At 39.5% G+C, this 18007-nt stretch overlaps 1 long non-coding RNA gene across 1 annotated transcript in view; it reads left to right on the forward strand.

Annotated features, from left to right (window-relative positions):
* The window catches only part of LOC111764318 (uncharacterized), a 46400-nt gene that overhangs the window by 21855 nt on the left and 6538 nt on the right, over window positions 1-18007 (forward strand). The window contains exon 2 of the long non-coding RNA XR_002796956.3: window positions 17738-17848. This is a non-coding gene — a long non-coding RNA (uncharacterized lncRNA). The remainder of the gene's footprint in view (window positions 1-17737; window positions 17849-18007) is intronic.

Raw genomic sequence — 18007 nt, forward strand, 5'->3', positions numbered from 1 at the left:
TGGGGACTTAACGCCCTAATAACGTGGCCCAATCAAAGCCCTAATAACAACTTAATCATGCCCAGGTACAGACCAGATTACAAACATAATACAATATCTATTTTTGGAATTCATAACCATATCAAACTGCTACAATGACCAAGGGGGGTTGTGGGAAAATGGTAGAGTAGGAAGCTATAAGAATCAGTCCCTCCACCAAAACAACTACTGTACTGGCAGGAACTCTGAATCAACAAAATTGAAACTCTGGAGTCTAAGGAGCACTGTGTAGCATTCGGGGAAGAGGTGGAGGAAAAGTCTGGTAAGTTGTGGTAATTGTCAGTGAATTTTACCTTTCTTGCTGCAGCTACCATGCACCACCCCCATCTCTGTAATGGCAGCAGTGGAAACTGTAACCTGGGTTCCGGGTGCTGGTGTCAGGGTGGAGTATAAGGACCTCACCCTTTAAAACCTAGGGATCAGGGAGCAGGTGTAGCTCAGTGGTTGAGTACCTACTTTATATGTATGAGGTCCCAGGCTCAATCCATGGTACCTCCTAAAAAAAAAAGAAAATCCAGGGGTATGTGTTCTGATCACCGATTATTTTTTAAAGATTTATTTTATTTCCCTCCATTGTTTGCACTTGCTGCCTGCCCTCTGTTGGTGTTTTTTGTTTGTTTGTTTGTTTGGAGGCACTGGGAATCAATTCTGGGTTCTCCCATGTGGGAGGAAGGCACCTAATCACTTGTGCCATCTCCATTCCTTGCTAGTTATGTCTCTATTTGTGATTCCTTGCTGCGTCTCTTCATTGCATCATCTCACTGTGTCATCTTGCTGTCTTGCTCGTCTTGTTTAGGAGGCACCAGGAACTGAACCCTCAACCTCTAATATGGTAGATGGCCACCCAGCTGCTTGAGCCACATCCTCTTCCCTGATCACTGGTTTTGATCAGCTACTTCAGATTACTGGAGGGCCTGTTCTGAAAGGCCATTGTTCCAAGAACCCACGGGCAGAAGTGACAGCAGAGTCTTAAAGAGGCAGGAATTTTTTTTCCCTCTTTTCTCTTTCCAGTCACTGATTGGGAACAAAAATAGTTTGCAGAAGTCACTAATTGATGGCTCCAGCCCTCAATAACAACAACTAAAACAAAAACTAGCAATCCCAGAGGAGTGAGAGACCTAGATCTCCATAGTTAAAACAACAAAATATTCAGAATGTCCAGTTCTAAACCCAAAAATTATAAAATACAGAAAGAAACTGGAAAGTATGGTCCATTCACAGGAACCATCCATTGCCAGAAACCATGCCTGAAGAAGTTCATGTATTAGAACTGTTAGTCAAAGACTTTAAATCAACTGTCTTTGTATTAATATGTTCAATGAGCTAAACGATTCCATATTCAGAGCACTAAAGGAAATTACGAAAACATTGTCTGAATAACATAAATGGAGATTATCAAAAGGAACCAGCTTTGGAGTGCTAAAATACAGTAATTGAAACGAATAACTCATTAAATAGATTCAACTGCAGATGTGAACAGGCAGAAAAAAGGATCACTGAACTTGAAGATAAGACCATTGAAAGTATCCAATGTGAGGAGCAGAAAGGAAAAATGGTAAGGAAAAATGAACAGAGCCTGAGGGACCTGTGGGGTACCATCAAGCATACCAATATATGGATCATTGACTTTCCAGAATGATAAGAGAGAGAGAATAGGGCAGGAAAAAAAAATAATAATAGCCCCAAACTTCCCAAACCTGAGGAAAAAATGAATATACACATCCTCTTATCTGCTTTAAGTGGTTAAAATGATTTATGTATATTTGATCACAATTTAAAATAATTATTTTATTAAAGGAAGAGGCAAAGGGCAGCATAATGTTAGAATATCCTGCTATCAGTGTCCTAAAAGTGTGTGTGTGCACGTGCCTGTATATGTGATATTTCTATATGCATAGAGCATCTCTTTGGAAGACACTCAAAACTGTAATGGTGAGAACCTCTGGAAAAGAGGATGAATATATATGTGCTTGGGATTTAGGGGAGGAGGGAGACTTTTGACTAGAAATCTTTGATACCATTTGAGTGTTATATATGTGGGTGTGTGTTCTCTATTGCAAAAAATAAAATAAGTGCATAAATTTCACTAAAAAAGAAAGAAAGTCTGAAAACTTTCCCAATGTGATTTAAAATAATAATCTACACATCCCAAACATTAACAGACTCCAAGTGGGATAAACACAAAGACACCTAGATAAATCAAGGTCAAACTTAAAGACAGAGAAAATCGGGAAAGCAAGATATTAGGGAATGCCACTATGTAAAATGAGAAAAACCACCTATCACGTAAGGGAAGCATCAATATGATTAACCTTTGGAGGTCACAAGGCAGTGGGATGACATTCAAACTGATGAGGAAAAGCACTATCAGCCAAGGATTCTATATCCAGCAAAGCTACCCTTCAAAAAGGAAAGTAAAAATAAAATCCCAGGTAAACAAAGGCTGAGAGAATTTGTTGGTAGCACACATTCCTTACAAGAAATACTAAATGCAGTACTTCAAGATGGAAAGTAGTTACTCCAGATTGTAACCCAAATCCATTGAAGTGAAGGGCACCAAAAATGATAAATATGTGGGTTAATGTAAGAGACTTTGTAGTTATATGTTTTTTTAACTTCTTTAAATGACAAATGTTTTAGTGTCCTGAGCTGCTCAGAGCAGATACCATGAAATGGTTCTGATTAAACAATGGGAATTTATTAGTTTACAAGCTTACAGTTTTGAGACCATGAAATTATCTAAATAAAGGCATCATCAAGGAAATGCTTCCCTCCCAAAAAGTGGCTAGCAACAATCCTTTGTTCCTCTGCCACATGCAAGGCATGTGGAGATGTCTTTTGGTCTTTCCCTTCTTTTCCAGATTTCATTGTTTCAGCTTCTTTGTTCTGTGCCTCTCTCTCTCTCTCTCTCTCTCTCTCTCTCTCTCTCTCTCTCTCTCTCTCTCTCTCTCTCTCTCTCTCTGTCTCCCCCCCACCCCCATTCTGATTGAGATGGGTCACACCCTAACAGAAATAACCTTATCAAAAGGCCCTACTTACATTGGATTCATACCCACAGGATTGGATTAGATTTATGAACATGTGCTTCTGGAGCACATGCCGCTTAAAACCACCAAAACATGAGACTCTCTAAAGCAATTATATATATCACAATAACATTGTATTGATTGGTTTATCATACATAAATGCAATGTATATGACAATAAGCAAAAAGGAGACAGGAAATTCAGGTATGCTAAAGCAAAGTTTGTATATTTTTCTGGAATTAATCTGAAGTAGATTGTGATAAATTAAAATGATGAATATTATAGTTCTTGTATTACAATCTCTACAAGATAACATTGCCAAATTTGCATTTCCTAAAGACCATCCTCGTCACAGTGTAGAGGATGAATTTGAGGGAGTCATAGCTAAAGGCAAAGAAACTAGTTTGAAGATGTTGGCAGATTTCAGGCAGTAAGTGACAAAAGGCTTAACTAAGACTAGGCAAAAGAAGCAGTTGGGTATAATTAAGAAAACATATTTAGGAAGTAGAATTGACATGCATCCATTAATAATTATATGTTATTATGAAGAGAAATGTCAAGGAAATCTTCCAGTTTTCCGGCTTAGATAATTGGGTAGATAAGGGTAATAATCATCCTGAAAGGAAAGAGAGGGGAAGAATTGTGGTGGAAGAGTTTTAGTTGAGATACCCATGAGAGTCAAGGTGGAAATTCAGATGTGGGGCTCTGGAGGCAAAGATTTGGGAATCACTGGCATATTGATACAGTTGAAGCCATCAGTTTGGATGACATCACTTAGAGTATGTAAAGTGAGATGGGAAGTGGACAGGAGATTGAATCTTGGGGAACACCAATATATAAGGTGTAAACAATGGACAAGGACACTGAGAAGGAGGAACAGAGGTAGAAGGAGAACCAAAAAGTAGGATATGAGGAAGTGAAGGTGGAGGTATGGACAGAATATAATCAAACCAACATAAAATGCTGCAAAATTAAAATAGATGGTGGGAAATTATAAGGAAAGGAAAGTACCCATTATATTCAGAATGTAGTTGGTAAGCTTAGGAGAGCAATTTCAGTAGAGTGGTGGGCTAGTTAAGGATGAGTTTGAGATCATGATGAGCGAAAAAGTGGCTTGAATTAGAGATTAGGAGTGGGGACAGGGAATGCACATGATTCTTGCAGGCCCTTATTTCTGTAAGGAGAGCAAAAGGGCAGTAGTTAGAGGTGTTGGGGCCTTGGAGAGGCTATTATCTTAGTGTTTGAAGAGACTTCAAGAGAGGGGAGTGTATGCTTATGTGCCAGGAGGAAGCCAGAATGAGGGAGAAGGTGACACACGGGGGTTGAGCAGGATTGTTGAGGAGGCAGCAGGAGAAGCACTGCAGGCAAGGCCCACCTTAATTGGTCCAGCAATATTTTCTTACTCTAGTTTCTTGTCCATCAGTCTGTGACTATCCCGTAAAACAGTGTTCATAATAGATTTAGTAATTAGGTAGAGTCCACTTACATATTTTGTAATTTCCTGCCACAATATGCTAGACAGTTTTTTAATTCATTAAATTATTCCTCTTATGAATAATCAAGAATGTCATATTGTTTACAGGAAGTAAGAGTAAAAGCTAATTTTAGCCCTTAGAATGTAGCCAAAATTTTTGAACTCCAGCCTTGTGTCCTGCTATTTCCACCACAGGTGCCCTTTCCAGCCAAGCTTCTGTGTTCACTTGCCCACATGCATGCCTTGCTCATTCTTCTCTTCTGCTCCACCCATCACAATATTATGTACCCCCTTTCCATATAGGGAGGCTGTGAATAAAATCCAAACCTATCCTTGCCTACAAGATTGCATGAAAATTGCCTTCTGCCTATTTCTCCTATTGCTTATCCAACCCTCTTTCTCACTCTCCCCTCTGTACTTAAAAAGGTGAAATGCTTTCCCATCTTATGGCATTGCCTTTACTGTGATTCTTACCTGAAATCCCCTGTCCTCAGCCAGCTCCTTCTCATCCTTTGGGTCTCAGCCTGAGTGTCATGTCATTGTCCAGATGAAAGTCAATCTCTTATTAGTGATCTTAGTGATCCTAATACCTTTTTTTTCTCCTAATACCCTTTTTAATTCCTTCAAAGCAGTGAGAACTATCTATACTTCTCTATTCCAGGGGTTCTTAGCCAAGGGTCCATGGATTTGTGGAAAGATTTCAGGGGTTCCTTGAGCTTGAATTGAAACAAAAACTCAACTTGTTACCTTTTTTTCTCTGACTTCTAACTGAAATCTAACATATCCTTCACTTTTGAATGTATGCAATAAATAAATTACACTAATATTCATTTCACCTGACTGGCAAAGGGGTCCATGCAACAATAAACATTAAGAAACCCTCTTCTTTTCAGTTATTTATCTCCCTCCCCTTCTCCCAAGCTTCCTGAGGTTTGGAACTTGATCTATTATGACTCCATTTTACCTGAATGTCTAATAAAGTGCTTGAAAAGTACTTAATAAATATGATTCAAATACTTTTGGAATGAATGAATAAATAAATATAGTTCCTTTGTGTCCTCAAGTCAGCTTAAATCCCAACTCCATAATGAATGGTAATATTATTACCTGTATTGAGTGCTTATTATTTTCCAGTCATTACATATATCATCTCACTTAATCAGGACGAGCATTTACCTCCTCTAATTCATGCACTATTCATTTTCAAGGTCACTCGTTCTGTATTTAATCATGAGTTAGCTTCTTCCTTTTTTTTTTTTTTTAACTTGTGGTGACATAGTGGTAACATAAAATTTGCCATTTTAACCACAAGTATACCATTCAGTGCCATTAATTTATTTTACAGTATCTTGCTAATATCATCAGTTTCCATTATTAAAAAGTTTTAATGCTCCAATCCAGAAATTCTTTACCCATTAAGCAATAACTCCCAATTTCCCCTCCTTTCAGTCCCTAGTAACCCAAAATCTACTTTCTGCCTCTATTAAGTTTGTGTAGGGACCCAACCTCCCCCCACCCAAATGCTCAGCTCCTTGCCACCTGCATGACCTATGGAATGTCCTTGTTCTGAATCCCTTTACCTATCACCCCTCATTTTCTCATCTCTTTGTGGAGCGCTAACTTCATTCATTTTCTGAATTGCTGCCATCAGAGATTTTCTCCTGTTCATAAGTCCCAGTAAAGCTTATGCTTGAATAAATACCAGATGCATTCTTTGGTATCATGGCCTCACCAGCTCATGCCCTTCAAGAGCTGGGATGTAATAATTGGCAAGCCACAGCTAGGAAACTGAAGGACAACTGGCAGTAGAATGCATGAGCTCAGGGAAAAGAGAATTCACAGGGGAGATCCTGGGTTAGCCTATAACTTCCATGTGGGGAGCAGCAGCTGCTCTCCAGGACTAGTGGAGACTGCCCAGAGAATATGGGGACACCCAAAAACACTCTGGCAGGTGTCCTGTCTGCTACAGCAGATAGCAGTGCAGCTGCTCTTAAATAAGGAGAAGGGAGACTGCCAGTTAGTGGCACCTATAGTATGACCCCTCTTTGGAGACTTGCAGGTGGCTACTGAAGCTGAAGAAGTGGCAAAGGCCTCTGTGTGCCATGGAGAAGGAAAGTTAAGGTTAGAAAGGAAAAGTCCTAGCACAGGCAGAGATGAAAGATTCCTTAACCGATCGCCTACGCCGAGTTGATGATCAATTATGTTGTAAAACTGTGTAAACTGGAAGGATGGAGAGCTTGGACATAGCCATACCGAAGGTATGAGAGTTAGGAGTCAAATGAGTGAGCTTTATGTTTCTGTTGGTTTGCCTTAAGTCTTTTTGTGTTTGTCTGTTCACTGTGTATTTTCATACCTCTGGATCGTAATATCAAATTAATAAATGAAAATTCTTAAAAGAGCTCTATTTAAATGGTCAAAAATTAAAGAAGCACTAATATTGGTAAATGAGTACTTCTGCAGCTCAAATTGGAGAAACCAAACAGGATAAAAGTCACGTAAAACCAAAGAGGTTGTGGTTGTGGGAAGGGTGGGGTGGGTGATGGTGGGGGGTATATGGGGACATCGTATTTTTTGAATGTAACATTAAAAGAAAATAAAGAAGAAAAAAAAATTTTTTTAAAAACAACAAAGAATAATAGTTTTTTAAAAAGTCACATAAAACCTGAATAAAGAAACTAGGGGGAACAAAAACTTGTTTTTTCCTGAATTCTTCCATAATCTATCTATAGCCTATCCTATCCACAGGATATTCTTCTAAACTTGACAGATTTCCAGTACAATTGGTGTAGGAAACAAAGGGGATGGGCTGGGGGTAGAAAGAAAGGGGAGATGTGAGTTTAGCCTAGAATTCTGTCTGCTACGCTTGGGATTTAAAATGATAGGGATAGGGAAACGGACTTTGGCCCAGTGGTTAGGGCGTCCGTCTACCACATGGGAGGTCCGCGGTTCAAACCCCGGGCCTCCTTGACCCGTGTGGAGCTGGTCATGCGCAGTGCTGATGCGCGCAAGGAGTGCCGTGCCACGCAAGGGTGTCCCCCGCGTGGGGAGCCCCACGCGCAAGGAGTGCGCCCGTGAGGAGAGCCGCCCAGCGTGAAAAGAAAGTGCAGCCTGCCCAGGAATGGCGCCGCCCACACTTCCCATGCCGCTGACGACAACAGAAGCGGACAAAGCCGCTGACAACAGAAGCGGACAAAGAAACAAGACGCAGCAAACAGACACCAAGAACAGACAACCAGGGGAGGGGGGGAAATTAAATAAAATAAATAAATCTTTAAAAAAATAAAAAAATAAAAAAAATAAAATGATAGGGACAGAGGGGATATTAGAGAATAAACTTGTTTTGTATAGTCTGTCCTGTAATTCCCCAATTAAATTTTAACAGCCTTTAAAACCTGTCAAAGACACCTCAATCTGCAAATTAAACTGGAGGTAGGGGGAAGATAATCTTGATTCCATGGGGATTCTTAGGTTTCCATAAAATAATGGAGAAAGTAGTTTTTCCTATAGGGCTAAAGTAAAATACCTGTTAATTAATGTAATCATGGTAAAGGTGTAGAAGTAAAAAGTAAAGTACTAAAAATAGTTGAGCTCATTTACTATGTTATAAAATGCATTTGAAGTGTTAGAAAGTGTATAAAAATTAAATGATAGACTTCAGCATTGTCATACTCTCTTGTGCACTCAAACCAGGCCCCAGTATCCTGCATTGTGCCTCTCCATTTAAAGTAGGTCAGTTACTAAGACCACTAAAATAAAAAAGTTATCTACCACTTCTCTGGACATGGTGCCTGAAGTGGATGGAAAGTACGTTGCAGTTTTGGACTCCTGCAGTAGCCAGTGATGACCTGCTATGGCCAGATTTACAGTGGACATTGCCTCCAGACTGGCGCTTCTCCATAGTGCCAAAGGGCGCTATGCACCAGGCCTGAGAACGCACTGGAACTTGCCTCCAAGGGCTAGTGGTGCTACAGCATGCTGGCTGTGTGAAGGATATACCAAGTGGAGTGATAATTACCAGAGCAATGTGAATAGAACCTAAACAGACACAATTGGAATTATGGCCTGCTCCCATGAAGAGACAACATGTATGGAAACCTACTGGGAATCTAGATGTTTTAAGGGGAATTCAAAGAGGAACTTGTCCATTGATTAGTGCACTGATTAGTATTAACTGCTATTCCAATATACCTGATGAATATAATAATATCTCTTCTAGATAACATGCAGAAGGATATTGAACATGTTCAAAGTTTTTGTAACCTTAATTCATTTTCTAAGTAATTAATGAACATGCCTATAATATAAAAAAATGGCTCTTTTAAGGCTTGTCATTATGTTGCTTGCTTTATGCTTATCTTGTTGTTGCCTCTTTTGTCTTTGTGAGTTTATGTCTAGGGCAGTGCCTCTCCTCATGACTCCCTTAGCTGTCCTAGGCATAACCACACTGTGGGAACTGGGAGTGGCAGTTTCCTAGACAGCATGTGAAATGTACAAGATCAAGCCCATCAGCTTTGGGAGGACGTAACCTCTGGAGGTACCTGGCCTTTCTCATTCCCATGGGGGTCATGGCTGGCCCCTTTTTTGGGGCCATGTAGCACCATTTTCTTTATCCTTTCAGAAGGAACATGTATCCTCAGAATTCTAACTAAGTTTATTTCTTCCAGAATCATTGCCTTCCAGAACAAACAGCTAGAAGAAACCAACTGACTCTTTGTACATACTGCCTGGAAATCTCCCCAGCCATATCAATGAATTTAGTAGATATACTTTCTGTTTTCCATGTTACTACATTTAAGAATGTTGCCAGAATTTCCCCTACTACATAACAAGCATACCCTTTTCTTCAGCTTCCATTAAGATTTTCCTCACTTTCCTTCAAGCCCCTACCAATAGTGTCTTTGAGGTCTTTTCAGCTTTCACTTTTGATAACCCTTACAACTTTACCAACAATCTTCCTTTATGCCTTTCAAGCTTTCACTGACAGTAAGAAGCAAAACTACCTCTATTCACAGATAAGATCCTATATGCAGAAAATCCTGAAGAATCTACAAGAAAACTATTAGAGCTAGTAATAAAATTCAGCGAAGTTGCAGGATACAAAATCGACATGGAAAAATCATTTGTATTTCTATACACTAGTGTATTAGCCAAAGGGGTACTGATGCAAAATACCTCAAATATGTTGACTTTTATTTATTTATTTAAAGGGTATTTATTTGGGGTAGAAGCTTACAGTTACCAGGCCAAAAAGCATAAGTTACTTCCCTCACTAAAGTCTGTTGCCACATGTTGGGGCAAGATGGCTGCTGATATCTGCCAAGAGTTCAGGCTTCTTGGGTTCCTCTCTTCCCTGGGTTCCTTTTCTCTCCACGCTCAGCTGCTGTGCTCTCTCCACAAGGCCAGCTATAGATTATCAGGAGAACGGCTCTGTCTCTCCCCTGGGCTTCTGCCGTGTCTAGGAAGCCATCTCTATTCCTCTGTGTCCTCCTTTGTATTCACTTCCTGGGCTCCAGCTCAAAACTCCCAACTCTGTCCTTTGCCATGTCTTTTCAAGGGGTAGGAACTCAACACCTACTGATGTGGCCCAGTCAAAGCCCTAATCATAATTTAATCAATTAAAAGTGATACCTCTGATAGACTAGTTTAAAAACATAATCCAATAACTATTTTTGGAATTCATGAACAATGCCCTCTTCACTGAGCAGCCTACAGCAGACAATGAGATGTCCATGAGCTAATTGCGGAAGGGGCTGATATCCACGCAGTCACTGTAAATGGCCGGAAACCCCTGCACAGCACTTGCAAGTGGAATAATACCAGACTGGCTTCTTACTTCAGCATGACACAGATATCAATGCCCAAATGAAAGACCTCTTGACCCCTTTATATCTGGCTGCTGGGAACAAAGACAGCAAAGATACCCTAGAATTCCTTCTGATGAACTGTACATCAACCCAGGGCTGAGAAACAACTTGGAAGAAACTGCACTTGATAACAAGAAGAGAACAAGTATCTATCACTACTTCTGCACAAATTCTTCACCCCCAAGTTGACTCTAATAATTTTCTTAAGTTCATAGAACTAATGCCTCCTTTGTGTGAGGTGTAAAATATTCTAGTGATAGAAAATTGACAAAAAAATGTCTTACTATCAAAATTCAGTGGAAGTTATTATGATGCCCTTCCAAGTGAATTGTATTACCTTGATGTCAAATTCATTTGAAAGTTGTTTGTATCTTTAATGGGTTTCTGCGGTGTTTGTGATTTTTTATCAGAAACAATTTTAACTCACCTATACTTAAAAACATGACATAGATTATACAGAAAACTAAGTATCTTTATGGTGCTGATCCAAGAGAAATATATTTTAAATATCCCACATTTTGGATCTTTGCTTAGTATTTAGTATATTGGCATGTATTTCTATACTTGAGCTAAATCTTTATTAAATTTCCTTTTGCGAACTCCCCATTTTTTCCAGGTGAGATAACTCAGAATTTAAAAGCCTTAAATATATTATGCAGTTCAGCTGCCTTTTCTACATGACCACAGCCAGATGCTTTTATTTTAAACCAGAAGAACTTATTAATGACTTTAATTATTTTATATGCTAAAAGAACATCAAGAAACCTTGATAGCTTTGCTTTTAGGTATTTTCAGGAAAGCATTAGCCAGGAGTTTAACCCATGAATGTGTAACACTGCCTGCCCTCCAACAGCTCACAAATCCTGTGAATAGTCATGCCTCATCCTGGTCAACCTATATGGATTCAGTCTCCGAGCCTTGGTACCTAATTTTAAAAAATGGGAAAAAGATTTGAGTAGATATTTCTTCAAGAAGATATACAAATGCTAATAAGCACATGAAAAGGTGCCCAACCTCATTAGTCATTACGGAAATGCAAAACTATAATAAGATCCCAGGTTTTGGCACCAAAACAAAAAACACAAGAAACCCACATTGATATACCACTCTATGTCTGTTAGGATGACTTTAAGGGAAATGAGTTTTAATTTAAAAAGAAAGGAAAGTAACAAGTGGTATCCAGGATGTGGAGAAATTGGAGTCCTCATACATTGCTGGTAGGAATGTAGAATGGTGTAGCCACTGTGGAAAAGTTTGATGGGTTTTCAAAAAGCTGAACAGAATTGCCATATAACCTGCAATTCCATTTCTAGGTATTATACCCAACTGTATTGTTCCACAATAACTAAAAGGCAGAAATAACCAAGTGTCCATCGACAGATGACTAGATAAACACTATGTGCTATACATGTACAATGGAATATTATTCAGCCATACAAAGGGAAGTTTTAATTCATGCTACAACATGGATAAACTTGAAAGCATTATGCTAAGTGAAAGAAGCCAGGCACAAAAAGACACATTGTATGGTTCCACTTATATGAAATATCTAGAATAGGCCAATTCCTAATAAGAAAGTAGACTTGAGATTATTAGGGACCAGGGGCAGGGGAGAATGGAGAGTTATTGCTTAATGGGCTGAATTTCTGTTTGTGGTGATAAAAATGTTTTGCAACTAGAGAGTGATGATGGTTGCACAACATCATGAATGTAATTACTGCCACTGAATAGTGCACTCAAAAAACGATTAAAATGGCAAGTTTATGGTATATATATATATATTGCATTATTCTGTGAATTTACTAAAAGCAATTAAATTGTACACTTTAAATGGGTAAATTGTATGGTATGTGTATTAAATCTCAATATAGCCATTTAAAAAAAAGTCACCTACAAACAGCACTAGCTCACAGGGTGACCAACCATTCCAGTTTGCTTGGAACTTCCCAATTTTAGAATTGAAAGCCCTGTATCCCAGGAAACACCCCTGACCCAGGCAAAGTAGAAAGATTGGTCACCCTACCAGCTCAATGAAATGACCTTTACCTCTTGGTACCCTGGTACTTACCTCCCTGCCCCAGTCCTGGAAAATCTGTTATTAGGGAAGGAGGAATTTAGTAACAAGAAAAAATGAAAAAAAGAAAAAAGAGGAAAACGGACTTTGGCCCAGTGGTTAGGGCGTCCGTCTACCATATGGGAGGTCCGCGGTTCAAACCCCGGGCCTCCTTGACCCGTGTGGAGCTGGCCATGCGCAGTGCTGATGCGCGCAAGGAGTGCCGTGCCACGCAAGGGTGTCCCCCGCGTGGGGGAGCCCCACGCGCAAGGAGTGCGCCCGTGAGGAGAGCCGCCCAGCGTGAAAAGAAAGAGCAGCCTGCCCAGGAATGGTGCCGCCCACACTTCCCGTGCTGCTGATGACAACAGAAGCGGACAAAGAAACAAGACGCAGCAAATGGACACCAAGAACAGACAACCAGGGGAGGGGGTGGAAATAAATAAATAAATAAATCTTTTAAAAAAAAAAAGAAAAAAGAACAAAACTTCTTTCCCCAGTGGTAGCTGGTCCTTGAGCCAAGAAAGGGGAGAGGACTTAAATTAGATGTGTTTCTTTTTGGCATGGCAAAAGTGTTCCAAAATTCACTGTGGTGATGATTGCCCAACTCTGTGCATATGCTCAAAAAACACTGAATTGTACATTATAAATTGATGAATTATATAGCATGTAAATTGTATCTCAATAGAGCTGTTACAAAAAAATTTAGATGTGAGAGACAAGTTTTAGATTAGATTGGCCTGGGCCGTTTAGTACCATAAAGTGTAAAAAAGCTATAGGTTCTGGAAGCAGATGTGGCTCAATGATAGAGCTTCTACCTACCATATGGGAGGACCTGGGTTCAATCCCTGGGGCCTCCTGGTGAAAAACAAGAAGAGAAAGCGTGCCTGCACAACAAGCCAGTGCCCACACCAGTGCCTGTGTGGTAGGCCAGTGCCCCATACAAGTGAGTCATGCAGCAAGATGATGATTCATCAAAAGAGAGACATGGGGAGCGTCAAGGTGAAACGCAGCAAAGACCAAGAACTGAGGTGGCGCAATTGACAGGGAACCTCTCTCCCCATCAGAGGTCTCCAGGACCGAATCTGGTGAATCCTAGAGGAGAGAAAATGAGAAGACAACAGACAGCAAAAACAGCAGGGTGGGAGGAGGGGAAGAGGGGAAAATAAATAAATAAAAATATTTTTTTAAAAAAAGTATAGCTTCTGCTTGAGATGTGGTCAAGGGCAGGAAAGGGAGTTCAACATAGCATGATTGAAGAAAATTATGGAAACAGTGCTGTTTCTTATTCTCTATTAGGTTCATATCTCTCAAAATGGCTACTCTACTTTGAGTAAGTTTCTTTTCCCCATCTACAAGAATTGTGACAAGACACCTGAAGAGTATTCATTTTATCCATACCACTACAAGTGCTAAGTTTTATCTTTGGATTAAATCATAAATAGTTGTATATTTGGATTGCATTGTGCCACTGACCTAAATAAGAGAAATAATAAAAAGGAGCTGTATAAAATAGTTGTGTTATTAAGGACCTAGAGGAGAATTTTTTTCCTTTTTTCTTAAGTATTAGACTGAGGAATAGCTGGACTTCTGAAGAACTGATTTGTTTATATTTTCTATATACTGAACTATGTTACCTTAAGGACATTTACTATTTTTTTCTCTGTCTAACTTTTTCTTTTCTGAAGCTGCCCCTGAAAGATGGGGCTCTCCTGGTGGGACTGTCCATCACACAGCCTTACTTCCTCTACCTATAGCAGAGGGGAATGAAACAAGCTAGCTAGTCAGAATGCTTTATTACTTTGTCCATATTGATTCATCTAGGGATAAGAACATAACAAAACAGGGCCATCTAGAGTACTACCCAGAATTTTTCCTGGAGATCTCAGAAAAGAGACTCTTTTTGCAGGATTATTGGCCATAACGACTTTGTAAGCCTAGAGCTTTTGTGGCTCCACCAAGTACAAAGAGCCTACTTGAAAATGAACGTAGCCAACATAGAGGCAATGTCCTGAGGGCATTGTGTGAGTCTCTGGACCCACTTGTGCCTAAAGCTAGATCCATTCATGGACTTTTCTATTTAATGAGCCAATAAATTTCTTTTTTTGTTGTTTAAGCAGGTTTTAATTGGCTCTCTGTCACTTACAATCAAATGAGGCCTGACTGATACAGTCACTGATTAAGTGTCTCCCCTTCATTTACAGATAAGAAGCAGAAGCTTAGAGTCAAATCTGCATCCCAAGTGTAGCAAGTAGACAGGATCATAGTGGATGAATTTTTTATAATGGGCTTATCCCTTGATTCATCTTTTTTCTGTTTTTCTTCACTTATACTTTATCTTGTTATGTTTTATATATGTTTGTAAACCACTTCAAATCCTTTTTATAATCAGTAAATAGCAGATATTATTTCCCATATTTTCCTGAGTCCAGACTGGAACAAAACTAAGGGTTTATTCCTAGTGAACATCATTGGTTTTCTACCCAACCTTCATCTCTCCCTTCTTTTTTCCTAACCCTAATTTTCTTGTAGAAATCATTCTTCCCCTATGTAGCCCATGTGCTTTGGGAATGCTGACCTCACCCACAGCTTCAGGGATGGGCCCGATTAATCTAAAGGTAGCCTTATCTTTCTTGTCAGTAATTGATTCAAGAATTTGGGCCAATGAAATGCCAGAAAAAGTTTGTTGTTGTGTTTTTTATTTGTTTTGCTATACGTTCTCACATTTGAATGAGTCCTAAAACAGTTGCAGCCATCTCACCAATTCTTTGAGAATAAAGTTGACACTAGAAGAGAGCAGAGCCAAAAGAATTAGAGGGAAGTAGAGCAGAACCACTGGAATATATCACTCCTGAGGTCTGTACTACTGCTTTGCTTTTGGTTATTTGAATTAATAGATATCTTCATTCAAGTTGCTTTGAGTTAGATACAGTCCTTATAAGGGTCCTAATATAACTGGAGAATTAGTTTCCCTTCCAGCAGTTGCTATGAAGGTTCTGTCTTAGGGAGTGTACTTTGGATCTTGAAATCGCCCTAATATCAATTATAGTTTCTGTGAAAATAGAGTGCCGATAAAGAAGTTATCCTGTCTGGAGATCTTTCAGCATATTCACAAGGGTCTACTCACAAGATACCAAAGACATGGCCCTTCCCTTTATAGGACAATTTGAATAACTGGTACAACACAGTTGTCTGTTTCATGTCAAGTCAGACCCAATAGGAAGTGAATGTGGCTCAAGCGGGCGCCTTCTTCCCATAGGGGAGATTCTGGGTTTGATTATCCATACCTCTTAAAACAAACACAAATAAACAAGCAAAGCAAGTGAAAAAGCTAACGCAGGGGAGCTGATGTGGCTCAGTGGTCGAGTGAGAGCTTCCCCCCACATACAAGGTCCCAGGTTCAATTCCTGGCCCCCAGAACCTCAAAAAAAAAAAAGATCCAAAACAAATGTTTAAGATTATGAGACTAGCACATTTTATTTACTTAGCTCATATCCATAATGCCCAGCACTGTACTTGCTGCTCTATGGATGCAACCTCCACAGTTAAAGAATTTTAAATTGAAATTATATGATTGCAATTATAGTTTTTACTTTAAAATAAACTAATGGCCTCTTTAATACTGCCATAAGAATAAACTCAGCTTTGTCTTATCAATAGGTTTTTTTCTAAAGATTTATTTTTTATTTCTCTCCCCTTCCCCGCCGCCCCCCCCCCCCGCCATTGTCTGCTGTCTGTGTCCATTTTACTGTGTGTTCTTCTGCATCCGCTTGCATTATCCAGTGGCACTGGGAAAATGCCTCTGTTTTTTGTTGCATTGTTTTGCTGCGTCAGCTCTCCGCGTGTGCAGCACCACTCCTGAGCAGGCTGCACTTTTTTCATGTGGGGCAGCTCTCCTTGTGAGGCACACTCCTTGCATGTGGGGCTCCCCTACATGGGGACCCCCCTGTGTGATATGGCACTCCTTGCGCGCGGCAGCACTGCATGTGGGCCAGCTTACCACACTGGTCAGGAGGCCCTGGGGATCGAACCCTGGACCCTCCATATGGTAGACGGACGCTCTATCATTTGAGCCACGTCTGCTTCCCTATAGATTATTTTGATGAACACTTTGGTGATATTTTCAGGGAGCCAGTATTCTACAGCATTCTACAGAATTTAACAATTTATGCATATTTTCTTTTAGGTTCTTTCCTTCAGTCCTCCAGTTCTGAAAGCAACTACTAGTAGCCATTTCTTCTGTATCCTTGGAGAAATTTTTTGTAATTTACTTGTTTTAATTGCTGGTAAATGTATTTTTCCATGTGCTAATTTACTGTTCATATTGCTCCCATGTTATTTTTGTCAGATATATTTTCCTGTTTGGTTGCTTTCATTTTAGTATTTGTTTTATAAAATTCTCTTTTGCAAATTAAAAGAAAATTATATGAACATATTTCTGTTTTCTGATAATAAACTTTTCCCTTTTCTCCCCAGAACTCACAAGAGTAATTTTCCCTCCAATGCATATCTTTATGCTAGTTCATTTTCTTCTGTTGTTTTATGACCTATCAAGAATATATTTTATATAGGAAGCAAACTTGCTCAATGGATAGCGTCCCCCTACCCCTTGGGAGGTCCACAGTTCAAACCCAAGACCTCCTTGACCTGTGTGGAGCTGGCCCACATGCAGCGCTGATACGCGCAAGGAATGCCGTGCCACGCAGGGATGTCCCCACGTACGGGGGCCCCACATGCAAAGAGTGCACCCCATAAGGAGAGCCACCCAGCACAAAAGGAAGTCCAGCTGCCAAGGAGTGGCGCCGCACAAATGGAGAGCTGATGCAGCAAAATGACACAACAACAAAAAAGAGACACAGATTCCTGGGTTGCTGACAAGAATAGAAGTGGACACAGAAGAACACACAGCAAATGGACACAGAGAACAGACAACTGAGGTGGGGGTAGAAAGAAAAAAAAAAGGAATATATTTTATGGAATGATGTGAAATAAAATTCTAAATTAATTACTTCCTTTCTATGCTAATATCCTTCTGTCCAAAAACATTGAACAGTCCAGCACATTCTCTCTAGTTTGTCTAAAGTTAAACCCTGATCCTTTGTATCTATTCTAGAAATATTAGTATTTTGTGCCATTGATAACTTTTACTATTTTTTTAAGTATACATTTTTAAAACTACCTAAAACATTTAGTACTTTCCCCTTTCTGACAGGTTTTAAGATCTATTTCAGTGAATTCATTCATAATTTAAATCTATTATTTGCAATTTTGTTTGTTCTTCCAGAGAAACTTCACTATATACCAGGATTTTTTTTAGTCCAACAAATTTATTCAACACCTGCCATATTGATTCTAAGATGTGCTCTTTTATGTATTTATCATCTCTGAAACCAAGGTGAGTCTTAATGTTTTGTCCTTGTAGAAGTGGTAGCTCTTTTTGTTCATTTTTTTCTTAGTGGTAGAAAAATAAAGTTTCTTGAGATCAGGAGCATCTTAAATTTGGTGAAGTATGATTTATACCTGGTATTAGGAAGATGAAGATGATTAAGAGTAG

This window comes from Dasypus novemcinctus, chromosome 6 (genome assembly GCF_030445035.2).
Source record: "Dasypus novemcinctus isolate mDasNov1 chromosome 6, mDasNov1.1.hap2, whole genome shotgun sequence".
NCBI lineage: Eukaryota > Metazoa > Chordata > Mammalia > Cingulata > Dasypodidae > Dasypus > Dasypus novemcinctus.